Source organism: Eubalaena glacialis, chromosome 4 (assembly GCF_028564815.1).
Source record: "Eubalaena glacialis isolate mEubGla1 chromosome 4, mEubGla1.1.hap2.+ XY, whole genome shotgun sequence".
Taxonomy (NCBI): Eukaryota; Metazoa; Chordata; class Mammalia; order Artiodactyla; family Balaenidae; genus Eubalaena; species Eubalaena glacialis.
This window is the reverse complement of record NC_083719.1, coordinates 82216826-82229208: the sequence shown is the minus strand read 5'-3', so window position 1 is coordinate 82229208 and position 12383 is coordinate 82216826.

Genomic DNA, 12383 nt, shown 5'->3' with positions numbered 1-12383 from the left:
ACTTAGAAATTTTTTTAAAAGTTTTAAACCAAACTGTTATTGTTATTGGGATTATTGTTGTTGCTATTGTTTGGAGAAATTACAGGCATCTAATTTGATCTTTCTTTGTGGATTGTATCAGAATTTAAAAATCTACAAAGTCAATATCGATTTGTTGACATGACACAACTGTAATTTTTTTTTTAACATCTTTATTGGAGTATAATTGCTTTACAATGGTGTGTTAGTTTCTGCTTTATAACAAAGTGAATCAGCTCTACATATACATATATCCCCATATGTCCTCCCTCTTGTGTCTCCCTCCTGCCCTCCCTATCCCACCTCTCTAAGTGGTCACAAAGCACCAAGCTGAACTTCCTGTGCTATGCAGCTGCTTCCCACTAGCTATCTATTTTACATTTGGTAGTGCCACTCTGTAATTTTTAATCTAAATTTCCCAATTTATTTGCAGATTGATTTTTAAAATGTTCTTGTTACCAGCGTGTATCTAAATAAGAATTTCTTTATGAAATCTTAAGCAAGGGTAAAACATAAATATGAAGATATAAAAAAATGACCCTCTCTACTCCTGTAAATCAGTTTGAAACAGTGTCAACAAATCAAACTTGTTTTCCGTAAAGGATCAGAGATGGGTTTGTAAAGACATCACCCTCATATTGTGTGTAGAATGTAACTTATTGTTAATAAAAGCAGCTATTTATCGTCATGGCACAATGTCAAAATAAGTCAGAACGGAAGATAAATATCACCATATCCAGTCCAAACCCGGAACTGTTTTAATTGTTACAATAAGTTGGAATAATGTGGCATAATGCTGATAAAATTACAACTGTGGCTCATCAGTGCAGAAAAAGAAAAATTACCTTTTTAAATCCAACAATGGTCATGTTAGTAACCACAAGAACATTTAGTGAAGTATAGTTCCAGAAAAAATATTGCTATGCAGAACCACAAAGTCACTTATCCACTGAATTACGTTAAAATGTGAAATATAGATACCATCTTCCAGATGGTGTAAGGGCAATGTTTTCTTCACCATAAATTTTATTAATGTCAATCACCGGATAATGGTTGATAATGATAACTAAAGATGTTTAATCTAAATCTAGAAAATTCAAAGACAATGGCTAGAGATCAGAGCGCCATGGTCAATATTTTTGTAAAAATCTTATTTTTGAAATGAATGCAGTGGTTTCAAAACAGGAAAATGGTGCTGAAATTTGAAATGAAAATGTTGCTCAGGATCCTCACTTGCAGTTTTTAGATTCAATATTACTATGGTGATTTTAAGATGAGAAAGGAGAGAAAAAATTAAGGACATGATGATAACCTTCAGAGTTCATTAATTTTCAAAATATTGCTATAAGGCTTCTTTAGCAGACAAAAGAAAAATAAAATGATTTTAATAAAAGGAAATAGAAATTGATACAATAGAGTAGCTGGAGCATAAACTGAGTGTTGTATGACTGAGTTGGTCACATTTTAAAGCATGGGTTTATAGTAGACCAAGGGTTCTGATAAAAATCTAAGGAAAGTAACGATGGTAGAGTTCAAAATTGGCACAAAACTTCTGAGAGAAGCAGTATTTTTGTTACAGCTTCCTTTATTCAAGTGAAGTATTGGTTGAAAATCCCCTGACCTCAATAACAGCCACCAGGCCTTTGTAAAGCATACTGTGAAAATGTATGGAGAGTCAAAAAAAAAAAAAAAAATCAAAAATCAAGTAAACCTATGTCAAATCTGTGATATTTGGAGGTGAAATGGTTGTAAACGTTCAAACCAGAGCCCCAGAAGACCTGTATCTTTATCTTGGCTTTATTACAGCCAAGATGTCTAAGTGAGCTTGTTCTCCATTTGAGAAAAAAGTGGTTGTTATCATCTCATTTGAAGGGTTTTGTGACACAGTTAGTGTCCATGAAGTGCCTACCACAGTAGTTGAATACAGTAATTGTTTAAAAAATGGTAACTTTTGTTATTACATCTGTGTTTAAGCCTCACAAAGTACTCATTATTTTTGAAGTCATAGTTTAGTGGATAAAAGTTTATTGCCTATTTTTATTAAGGTTGTACATGCTGTGTGTCTACATATATACTAGACATAAATTATAAATATTACATAAATATAAATATAAAATATACACATATTATAAAACTATGCTAGGAAACATGTTTATTCACGATGTCCTAAGATTGAGTACATTTATAAATAATTCCTAAAGTATATCTCACTGTTCTTCGTTTCTGGCCGTTTATTCACTGCCTTTTTGTCATTTACACTTCCAACCAGAACTACATGGGCAAAATAGATGCTTCTAAGCATCATTTTTTTTTTCCCCAGCATGTTTTCAGAGGACTCAAAGAAGTTTGATAATATGAATAGCTCTAAAGCGTTTAAGAGTTATTTAACTCATAGCTCATAACCTGTTTGGAAAATGGCCAGTATGAATAATTCTTCAACTTAAAATACTCTCTTTCTTGTATCCTATTACCATTGAAGCACTTAAAGTTATGAATATTTTATATACAAAGAGTGATATTTTATGTACAAAATGATGCAGTTAAGTTTTCTGGTCGCATTTCTAACCTGCCCCAAAGAAGGAAGACTTCAATGGAAGGAAAACTGTTGATGAGAAAGTGAATTGTCCCTAACATAAAAGAGAAAATCTGACCTCTCAGAATTACCCTAGATCCACCATGTGCACTTAGCTTGCTTATACAACATAGTAGAGTTCTAATGTTTTAAAACCAAACATTTAATAATCATCAGCTTTTCCCTCATGTGATTTTTAACTCTTAATATGTAAACCCAGTAGAAATCCACCATTTTTCCTTTACTGTTCCAACGTGCCCTCAAACAAAGCATTATATTATTTATCAAACTTTGATACAGGTACAGAACATATATACAACAAATCGAGTAACCCTAGTGAAAAATTAAATGAGTTACTTTGCCTGGTTTATTCTTAGTGAAATAATCATAGTGATCATCTTCTTTTCCTATATTAACTATCAGTTTAATATGCTATGCTAAAATGTTTGCATGTGAATTAAAGCTGAGAGGAGTATAGTTTCTGGGACATGTCTACACCCCAGATATAGAAGTATAGACATTTACTTTATCTTTCGTTTTGGCAACTCTCAATCTCCATGATTTCTCAAATATTATTTAGAGCGACCTCTGGCTATGAGAGACTCACTGTGGCTAATTTCCCCAACCAGTGTAAGCAACAACAAAATGGACAAAAGAAATGAAATAATGTTTTTAGATGTTGTACCTCAGATAGAGGAAATAATAGAAGGAAGCTGTTTTATCAACCCAGCTATCTGCTTAGGGGCAGTTCTAGACCATGGTGCTAGGGCATGATCCCAAACAAAGCATGTGAGTATTGCTGAGGTGAAGAAAAAGATAATCAGGTTTGAGAGCATGAAACAGAAATTACAGGGCAAAAAACAAGAGATGGGGTAGTTATGCATATAAGAAGCTTCAGGAATCTGCATATGGATACAATTAAGTGATCTAGCCATCCACCTTAGGAAGCGAAGAAAAGAAGAGCAGGGAGGAAATAATAAAGAACTGAGCAGAAGAAAATGAAAGAGTATATAGAAAAAAGAAGGGAAAAGAGACCACTGTTGATTTTTTTTTTTAACTATCTATAAACTTGATAAATGTCTAGCTAGATTGATCAAGGAAAAAAGAATACAAATCAACAATATAATGAATGAACGAGCAGACAGCACTATAGATTCCACAAACATTAAAATTTTAAGGAAATATTATAAACAATTTTATTCCAACAAATCTGACAAAATTTAAGAATGCCTTGAAAAACACAATTACCAAAACAGAGCCAAGAAGAAATAGAAAACAAGAATAGTGCCGTATCTATTTAAAAAGACAAATTCATAGTATAAACACCTTCCTACAAAAAAATCTTCAGGCACAGATGGCTTCACTGGTAAATTATAGGAAATAATACCAATCCTACACAAATTATTTCAGATAATAGAACAGGAAGGAACACTTCTTCAGCAATTACACAGCATTGATAAGTGAAAAGACTACTGAAACTTCACAGGGTACACTCATGTAATGTTTTAATAAAGGTAATAGATGTGGTAAACAGGAGAAATAAATCATAGGCAAACATCACTTCTGGACACAGCTCCCTGGGTCCTTTCTCAGTTACACAAGACAACTTCATCTTCATATTTTGAACCATCAGGTGTATGTGAAACACCTTAGTTTAAGGGGATGCACAGTCTCATCCAAAGAGAGATTTTTTATATTCTTTTAGTCACGTAACTAAAACTAGGCTGCATGATAAGGCTCAATAGCAGGAAGCATACATAAAACAAACTTGGTGCAGAATAGCAATCAGTTAAATGCTGATAAAAAGACATAAATTGTTCCTGATCTATTTCATACCCTAACACAGGATTATATTAATCACTTAATAGTACATTTATTTCAAGTTTAATCAAGGGTTAGCACTATGACTTCAGGTTGCTCAGGAGATAAGTACAAGGTTTCAGCAGGCAAACTGAGATCAACTGTGTTTGCATACAACTTGCTAACTCATGTTATGAGATAAATACTCATGTATTTATCTATTTATGATTACCCTGATATCATAACTAGACAAATACATTACAAGGAAAGACAACTACCTGCCAATATGCTTCATGAACACAGAAGCAGAAATCATTAATAAAATTTCATCCAGTTGAGTCTAACAAAGTATAATCAATATAACAAATCAGAACCAAGTGACATTTATCCTAGAAATTCAAGGTTGATGTAACATTTGAAATTAAATTAATGCAATTCACTATATAAACAGCATAAAATAAAATAATAAAGGAATAATTTCAAATTTTGATCAAAACTATAACTTAACAGATGCAGAGAAATAATCTATAAAGATTTATATATCTTGATAGATGCATAGAAATAATCTGAAAAAATTAAGCAACAATTTATAAAAACAAAACAAAAATCTCAGCAAATTAGAAATAGAGGGGAATTTCTTCATTCTGATTAAGGACATCTAAGAAAAATCTAGATGGAGCATCATACCTACTGGTAAAACAAGATATACTTTCCATCTAAGGTCAGGAAAAAGACAACAGTATCTAGTCTCACCACATTTTCAACAGTATATTAGGGGGCAATTGCAATAAGCAAGAAAAAAATTTTCATTTTGGAAAGAAAGAAATGTAATTGTTTTTACTTATAAGACATATGATTGTGTACGTTGAAAATCTTGACACATCTATTTAAAAAGTTACTAGACCTAATAAATGAGTTAAGCAAGGTCACAGAATAGAAGACCAATTTATAAAACTCAGCTGTACTTCTATATACTGGCAACAAATATTTGGAAAGTGAAATTTATAAAATACAATTTACAATAGCATCTGAATTATGAAGTACTTGAGTCTGTACTTCACAAGATATATGAAACCCCACTGTAAAACATGCCTGATAGAATTTTTTAAATAATGGAGAGATGCAACATGTTCATGTATTGTAGGGCTTAATGTTAAGGTGTTAATCCTCTCCAAATTTTTCAGTAGATTTAATGCAGTTCCAGTCAAAATCTTAGCAGGTACCACTCTATAAAAATTGGCAAGCTGAACCTAAAATTTATATGTAAATGCAAAGGATACAGTATACTTAAAACAATTTGATAAAGTAGACTATATTTGTACATTTCAAACTACTTGATATCAGGATAAAGCTTCAATAATCAAGATAGCGTGTGATACTAACCTCATGGAAGGTATATGGATCAATGGAATGGAACAGAATCCAAAAATAGCCCCACAAATTAAATTGATTTTCAGCAAGTGTCTCTTAAGTATTGCAATGGGGGAAATGAATGATGGAATAAACAGCTATCTATATGGAAAAAATAAACCTCAATTCTTAAAAAAATAAATTTGTAATGGATAATGTACATAAATCTAAAGATTTAAGAAAAAAAACTTCAGGAAAAAATCTTTAGGACCTGGATGTTGGCAAATTTGGAATTCTTATCTGGTAGTGGAACAGTTCTGTATCTTTGATTGTGGTGGTAAATGTAAACATGTGAAAATATTGATATTTCATAGAAACACACAAACCAGTGCATGTAGAAACTGGTGAAATTTTAGTAAGGTTTGCAGTCTAGTTAATAGTAGTCCAACAGTGTTAATTTCCTATTGTTGATAATGTTCTATTATTATGTAGGCTGTGTTAAAGTAATTAAAAAAAGGCCATGAAACTGAGGTGGTTCTGATGCCTTCATAGTCTGTGTAAGAAAACTAAAACCTAAGCCAGAGTCAGTGCACTCATACCCAAGAAAACAAAATTTAAGAAGAACCAATCACAAACAGCCAAATAGCCTTTCCCAAATAAGGTAACTTTTTAAAAGCTAAAGCCAAATTATTTCCTTACTTTGCTTCCCTGTCTGCTATATAAAAACTTTCCCCTAGCTCCTGCCAACAGAGAGCTCCTAACCACTTTCAGTTTGACGCTGCCCAATTTCAAAATAGATGTGTGCTCAAGTAAACTCTTGAAATTTTTTTTTTTAATTTATTTATTTTATTTATTTATTTTTGTATTTATTTTTGGCTGTGTTGGGTCTTCGTTTCTGTGCGAGGGCTTTCTCTAGTTGCGGCAAGTGGGGGCCACTCTTCATCGCGGTGCGCGGGCCTCTCACTATCGTGGCCTCTCTTGTTGCGGAGCACAGGCTCCAGATGGGCAGGCTCAGTAGTTGTGGCTCACGGGCCTAGTTGCTCCGCGGCATGTGGGATCCTCCCAGACCAGGGCTCGAACCCGTGTCCCCTGCACTGGCAGGCAGATTCTCAACCACTGCACCACCAGGGAAGCCCAACTCTTGAAAATTTTAATGTACTTTATCATTTAACAGAAGCTACACTGGGGGAAGCTGGGTGAAGAGTGTGTGAAACCTCTCTGTGATATGGTTGCAACTTCTTGTGTGTCTGTAATTATTTCAAAGTAAAAAGTTAAAATGAGAGCATTCTGTCACTGTAACTGCCCATTCCTCCTGTTTGGTCCCTTGTAAAACACTGGGTAATCTGTCTGTTCTGGAGGTCATACTGTCCACATCAAATTTTGGACTTGATTTTAAAGAAAGTATGGTTTGCAGTTCCTGTTAGTCTTGCCCATCATAAGTTTGTAATACTTAAACATGATGTGAAATACCTCTAGAGAAAAGGAGAATGCATTCAGAGAACTCCTATATGGAGAGTAAAGATACTATCAAACACCAAAATATCAGCAATACTACCTTTTCCATTTTCTATTTTCTCCAGTCATTTTTTCTTTAACTAACGCTATAACTTATTTATAGAAGTGCATTTTAGGTATAGGGTAAAAGAGAATAACTGTTACAATATGAATGGTTTACTTTAATATCAATTTTTTTATTTAAAAAAATCAGAGCCCATTTAAAAAAATCTTGGTTACAGTTGTAATAATGCCCTTTAATTATAAAGGAATTGAATATCTCTATCTCTTCCTCTCAAAATAAGAAATGACATCCAAAAAGCAATGTATCTTTATAGCATTTAAAAGATATGTTAAATAAGATTTCCTAGATAATACCCAAGTGGAATTGTATAGTTTTTCATTTTGTTCTTTTGCTGTACATTGAACTTTTTGAATGGTGAAGGGAATGACAATGACTTGACTCTTCCAGAATCTGGCCTGTGTCTTTGGAACTTATGATTTTTAATGTGTCCACAATGGTCAGCCAGCCCTAGCTATTGTGAATCAGATTTATATTTATGCTTAGTCATTAAATGGCCTCTTTGAGTTTGTTAAGCCCAAATAATTCTCCTGTGTTCAGATATGGAATAGACTGATATTTTAATTATAAATTTAAAATTTTACCTTTTATTTAGTGAAAATTCTTTCTCCCTAGACATAGAATAGGTGGTCTTATGTGTTTGCTTTTTATAGCTACACTAATCTCTGTATGCATTAAAATTTTTTTAAAAATCCTTTGGAAAAAAATCCTATGACCAAAAGACCAACATTTTCTTTTCAAATTTAGTGGAGTGAGTGCCTACCTAAATAAAAAATGCTTCCATAGGACTTTGTAATGAACAACAATGAACATGTGCTAAGATGTCCTTATATGTGAGCCAGGGTGAGCAATGTCAATGGCCTAAAACCTGTAAGATCTGAAAGTGATTATTTTCATATCAAAGATTTTTATCTATAGCGTGTGTATTTTAACAACTTAGTATTTACTTTTAGTTCTAGATCAACCAATGATATAACATGCAAGGTGAATTTTTTCTTAATTTTCATTTTCGACAGCCTAATATTTATTTTTTCACTGTAGACAGATAAGTAACAAATTCAATAAAATAGATATTTATCACAAAAGAAGCCGAGAGGACACACCCAACTCCTGGGCCCAAAAGTATCTGGAGCAAATTCCACACTGAATAAGATAACATATTTGAATGTGCTGCTTGATTTGAAAATCATTCTAGTAAGCCCACGGTATTCTTTAAAATATTATCTCCCTTTTTCCCAAAAACACACCCATGGGAAAATATTGACAACTACACTAAAACTCTTAGTTTGAATACTAATTATTTGCGGGTTCTTTATACAACTGCTTCATATTCTTCAATGTCTGTGCCTTCATCTATTAAAGGACTACACTGAATGATACACACCACATGCAGGGAATTGGTACAATTATTTTCTACCTTTGTATCTAAGACAGATCAACTACAGATCTCGGGAGAATACTTTAAAATCTCTACCTTACTATGATTTCTTGGCAGAGTGCTCTTGGTGGTGGTATTTGGGAGTGAAGTGCAGGAACCTTGTAAATTAAGGAATATAATACTAATCTATTTTCTTTGAAAAGGGTATTGTAGAAAAGTAAATCAATGCAAAATGTTTTTTTCTTAATAAAGTATAAGATGAAACTTTAAAGTAGAATTCATCCTATGAAATAAAATTTTGAGTAAAAATATAATTAAATTGTACAAGAAATTTAATAATAAATTTGAATAATAAAAGAAATACATTAATATTCATAATAAATTTTGAATTAACATAATAACAATAAAAGCTATATAAAATTATCCAACCATCATTAAAATTTGTTTTATAATAATTGTGTTTAAATTTGAAATTATATTAAATATTAGTTCAATAAGAATAGAACTTTGAATATCCCTTCCATTTGACATTTTGTATGAGTATACACCATGTATGTATCATTAAGGTTATTTCTCTATAGTATAGTATGAATTGCAGATTTAGGAAGTTATGGAATTAACCTGATTAATTATCCTAATGATTTAAAATAGCATTTGCACCAAACACATCCTAAAGTTTTAGTTAGTTGACGATTTAGACTAACCAAACTTTATTGTCAAGTTAGCTCACTTTAGTTAGAAACTTGGAGAATTAAAGATCTTTTAAGTATAAACAGAATGGTAAAATTCATTGTAATTTCATAAAAATATTAAGTATCTTTCTATTTATGCGTTTATCCATACTGCCTTTATATAAAAAGGTTTTTAAATGACATTAATTGCATATAAAGCTGAAAAGTTAAAAATTGATCAGAAAACATTTAAACACTTTTTATCTTATCTTTATCATTTAAGTACTTCTAACCTCACTGTGAAATTGTAGAACTTCTCCAGGGCTCAGGTGTACTAAACTATTAACAGAGTCTGAAGCCATATGTTTTCATTGGGAGCATTCTGTTTACATTTGTTTAAACGTTAACAGTGATTTTGAAATAATGTTGATTCTTCTAGCATCGTAGAATTTCTGGGGTGGTTGTGCTTTTGTGTGAATTGTCCCTCTACTCAGCCAGAAAATATATATATATATATTGATTTAACAGTGAAATTAACGTGAACTATTCTTTAGAGAATTTATATTGAGTCTTGCAGACCCCTGGTGACCATTTAGTCACTTAATGGTGCTATTTACTCAAAGTAATTCAGTGACTTAAAAGAGTCTGCTGAATTATAAGTCAATAACTCTGCAAGTGAAAACACACATATTTGTGTGTTTATTTTTTAGGTAAAAACAAAAAAGTGCTACCTAAAATTGATGTATTTAGATGTTTTACAAGTTATACCAAATTGCCAAACAACAGAAATTGAAAAAAACTGTTCTTGAACAGTTAATTACGATTTATTTGTGTACGTTTTCCCAAAGAGAGATACTTTTGCTGCTCGGCCAGTTGCCTGGAATCTCTGAACTATCTGCAACTTTAATCACACTTTGCTTTGTAAACTGTCACTGGTATAATACTAGGGGGTGGAGATCATGGAGAGCAAATCCCTGCCTCCACACTCTGCTAACCATCACTCCCAGTGACTGTTTTGTGCTTCCTGTCCCTGAACCTTTGGCCTTTATGGATTTAGAGATGTTATTTTCCAGAGGGAGAATATTTTCAACAGTTCACCGCAAGATTCCCATAAAGATTTGAGCCATGGTTCCTACTTGGTCGCTTCAGGATCCTGCGCAGCCAGCAGGCAGGACAAGGAACCACCATCTCGGCTCCTTGGGAGGAGGTTGGGCTGCTGTCACACAGGGAGTGAGGGGAAAAGAGCTTTTAGGGTACCTTCTTCTACCTCCTTTCCCAGTTTCGACTGTCAACGGATAAGTACGACAGGTTTAGTATGCGAATGTCATTGTCTCAGAGCCCTGCGGGATGAGAGTCTGATCACACACACCATCAGGCAGACCTAGCGCAGTTGCTAGAGGAGAATGAGGGGAGCCAAACTGTGTAGGATGCAGCAACAGTTGTTCTTAGGTAGGGATGCTTTCTTAAAGAAGGAAGAACTTAAAAGATAACTAAAACTAGTTTAAAGGAAGAGCTGGAGCACCATGATATTCCCTGCAATATTTTTGAATAAAAATTAATATTAAACTAAAGTATAAGGATAATTAACAATATTCAGATACTCTTTCAATACATTCTGGGATGCTGTACAAGTAATAAAAATGAAAATAAATTAGCAAAATGCCCAGTCTGGCAAATATTTTTGAAGCAATACTGAGGGATTAAGAGATTAAGAATAGTTCTATAAATGATATGCTAGTGGATAAGGAAAATGCCAGTGGCTGTCAGTACCAATGGAGGGGAGACACACACACACACACACACACACACACACACACACACACAGCTTTTTTTGGCAATGTTCACAAGAAAATCCATTTGTAAAAATCAGAGAAAATCTTTACAGGGTCTTGCTGCATCACAGGCAAGCTACTGACACCAATCTAACTGAAGAGAATGACTAAAATGAGCTAAGATAAATTATCTTTCATTTGCTATGCCAAAATTTTTATAACACATTTCCCTCTCTTTCAATTCTTTATCTGTAGGGGGAAAAAAGTGGTATGCAAGCTTTTCTTACTAAAATTCAAAACATTTTTGAAGTTTTTTGAAGAGGCATTGGTGAAATAGTTTGTCACCGTAAATCATGTCTGCAGCTCGCATATAGGAAAATAATTTTTAAAAATTCAGAATTGCTTTGGAATAAAAAAATCTGAGCCATGGTCAGATGATTAGCCATGGTCATTATTCAGTAATCTGCTTACAAAAAATATGCTATTTTGTTTCAAATTCAAAGTTTTACTTTGAAAATTAGACCTGCAGTCCTTTTCTCACTTTGTCAGAAGAGAAAATGCATGTCACTGATTGTACTTTCCTCATAAAGCTAATGTTATAAATATAGCTTGAAGTGTGTACAAATACAGTATAATGTTATACTAAGAGCACAGAGTGCCTCAGGTTGAGCCCTGAAGGCTGGGGTTGTGCGTGCTGGCGTGTCTTTCTTTGGGGAGAGAGGAAAGAGTAAAACAAGAGGAAGGAGAACAGCTTTGGAGTAAGAGCAAAGGAAGATAAATAAAATGAACTGTGTTTCTCCTCTAGCATGTTTGAGAAGTTTAAAAAAAATTAAGAATGTAAGTTTTTGGAAATGACTGTGGACTACAGGACTGCATTCTACTGACACCAGCACCACTGGAGACTGGACCAAAGTGATTGCAGCTTTTCCATCTGAGTCAGACACGCTCAGGGCAGAGAGACTGAGACAGAGATAAAGAAATATAGTATACATTACATAGCATATACGTAATACAGGATATACTAAGTCTATTTCATTCATGTTAAAATAAATGTATTCAAAGCTAGAAAATAATAAAAAGTTTTCTGTATAATAAAGAGAAAACTTAAAAAAAAAAAAAAAGAAACAAGTTTTCAAATATCTTCCTGTTTCCTCAAACTCTTTCAATTTGCCCAGTGTTTGTTTGGAAATGAATAGATTAAGTTCCTTCTTTCTAGGGAAAATAAAGGCTTAAAAGTTATACAACC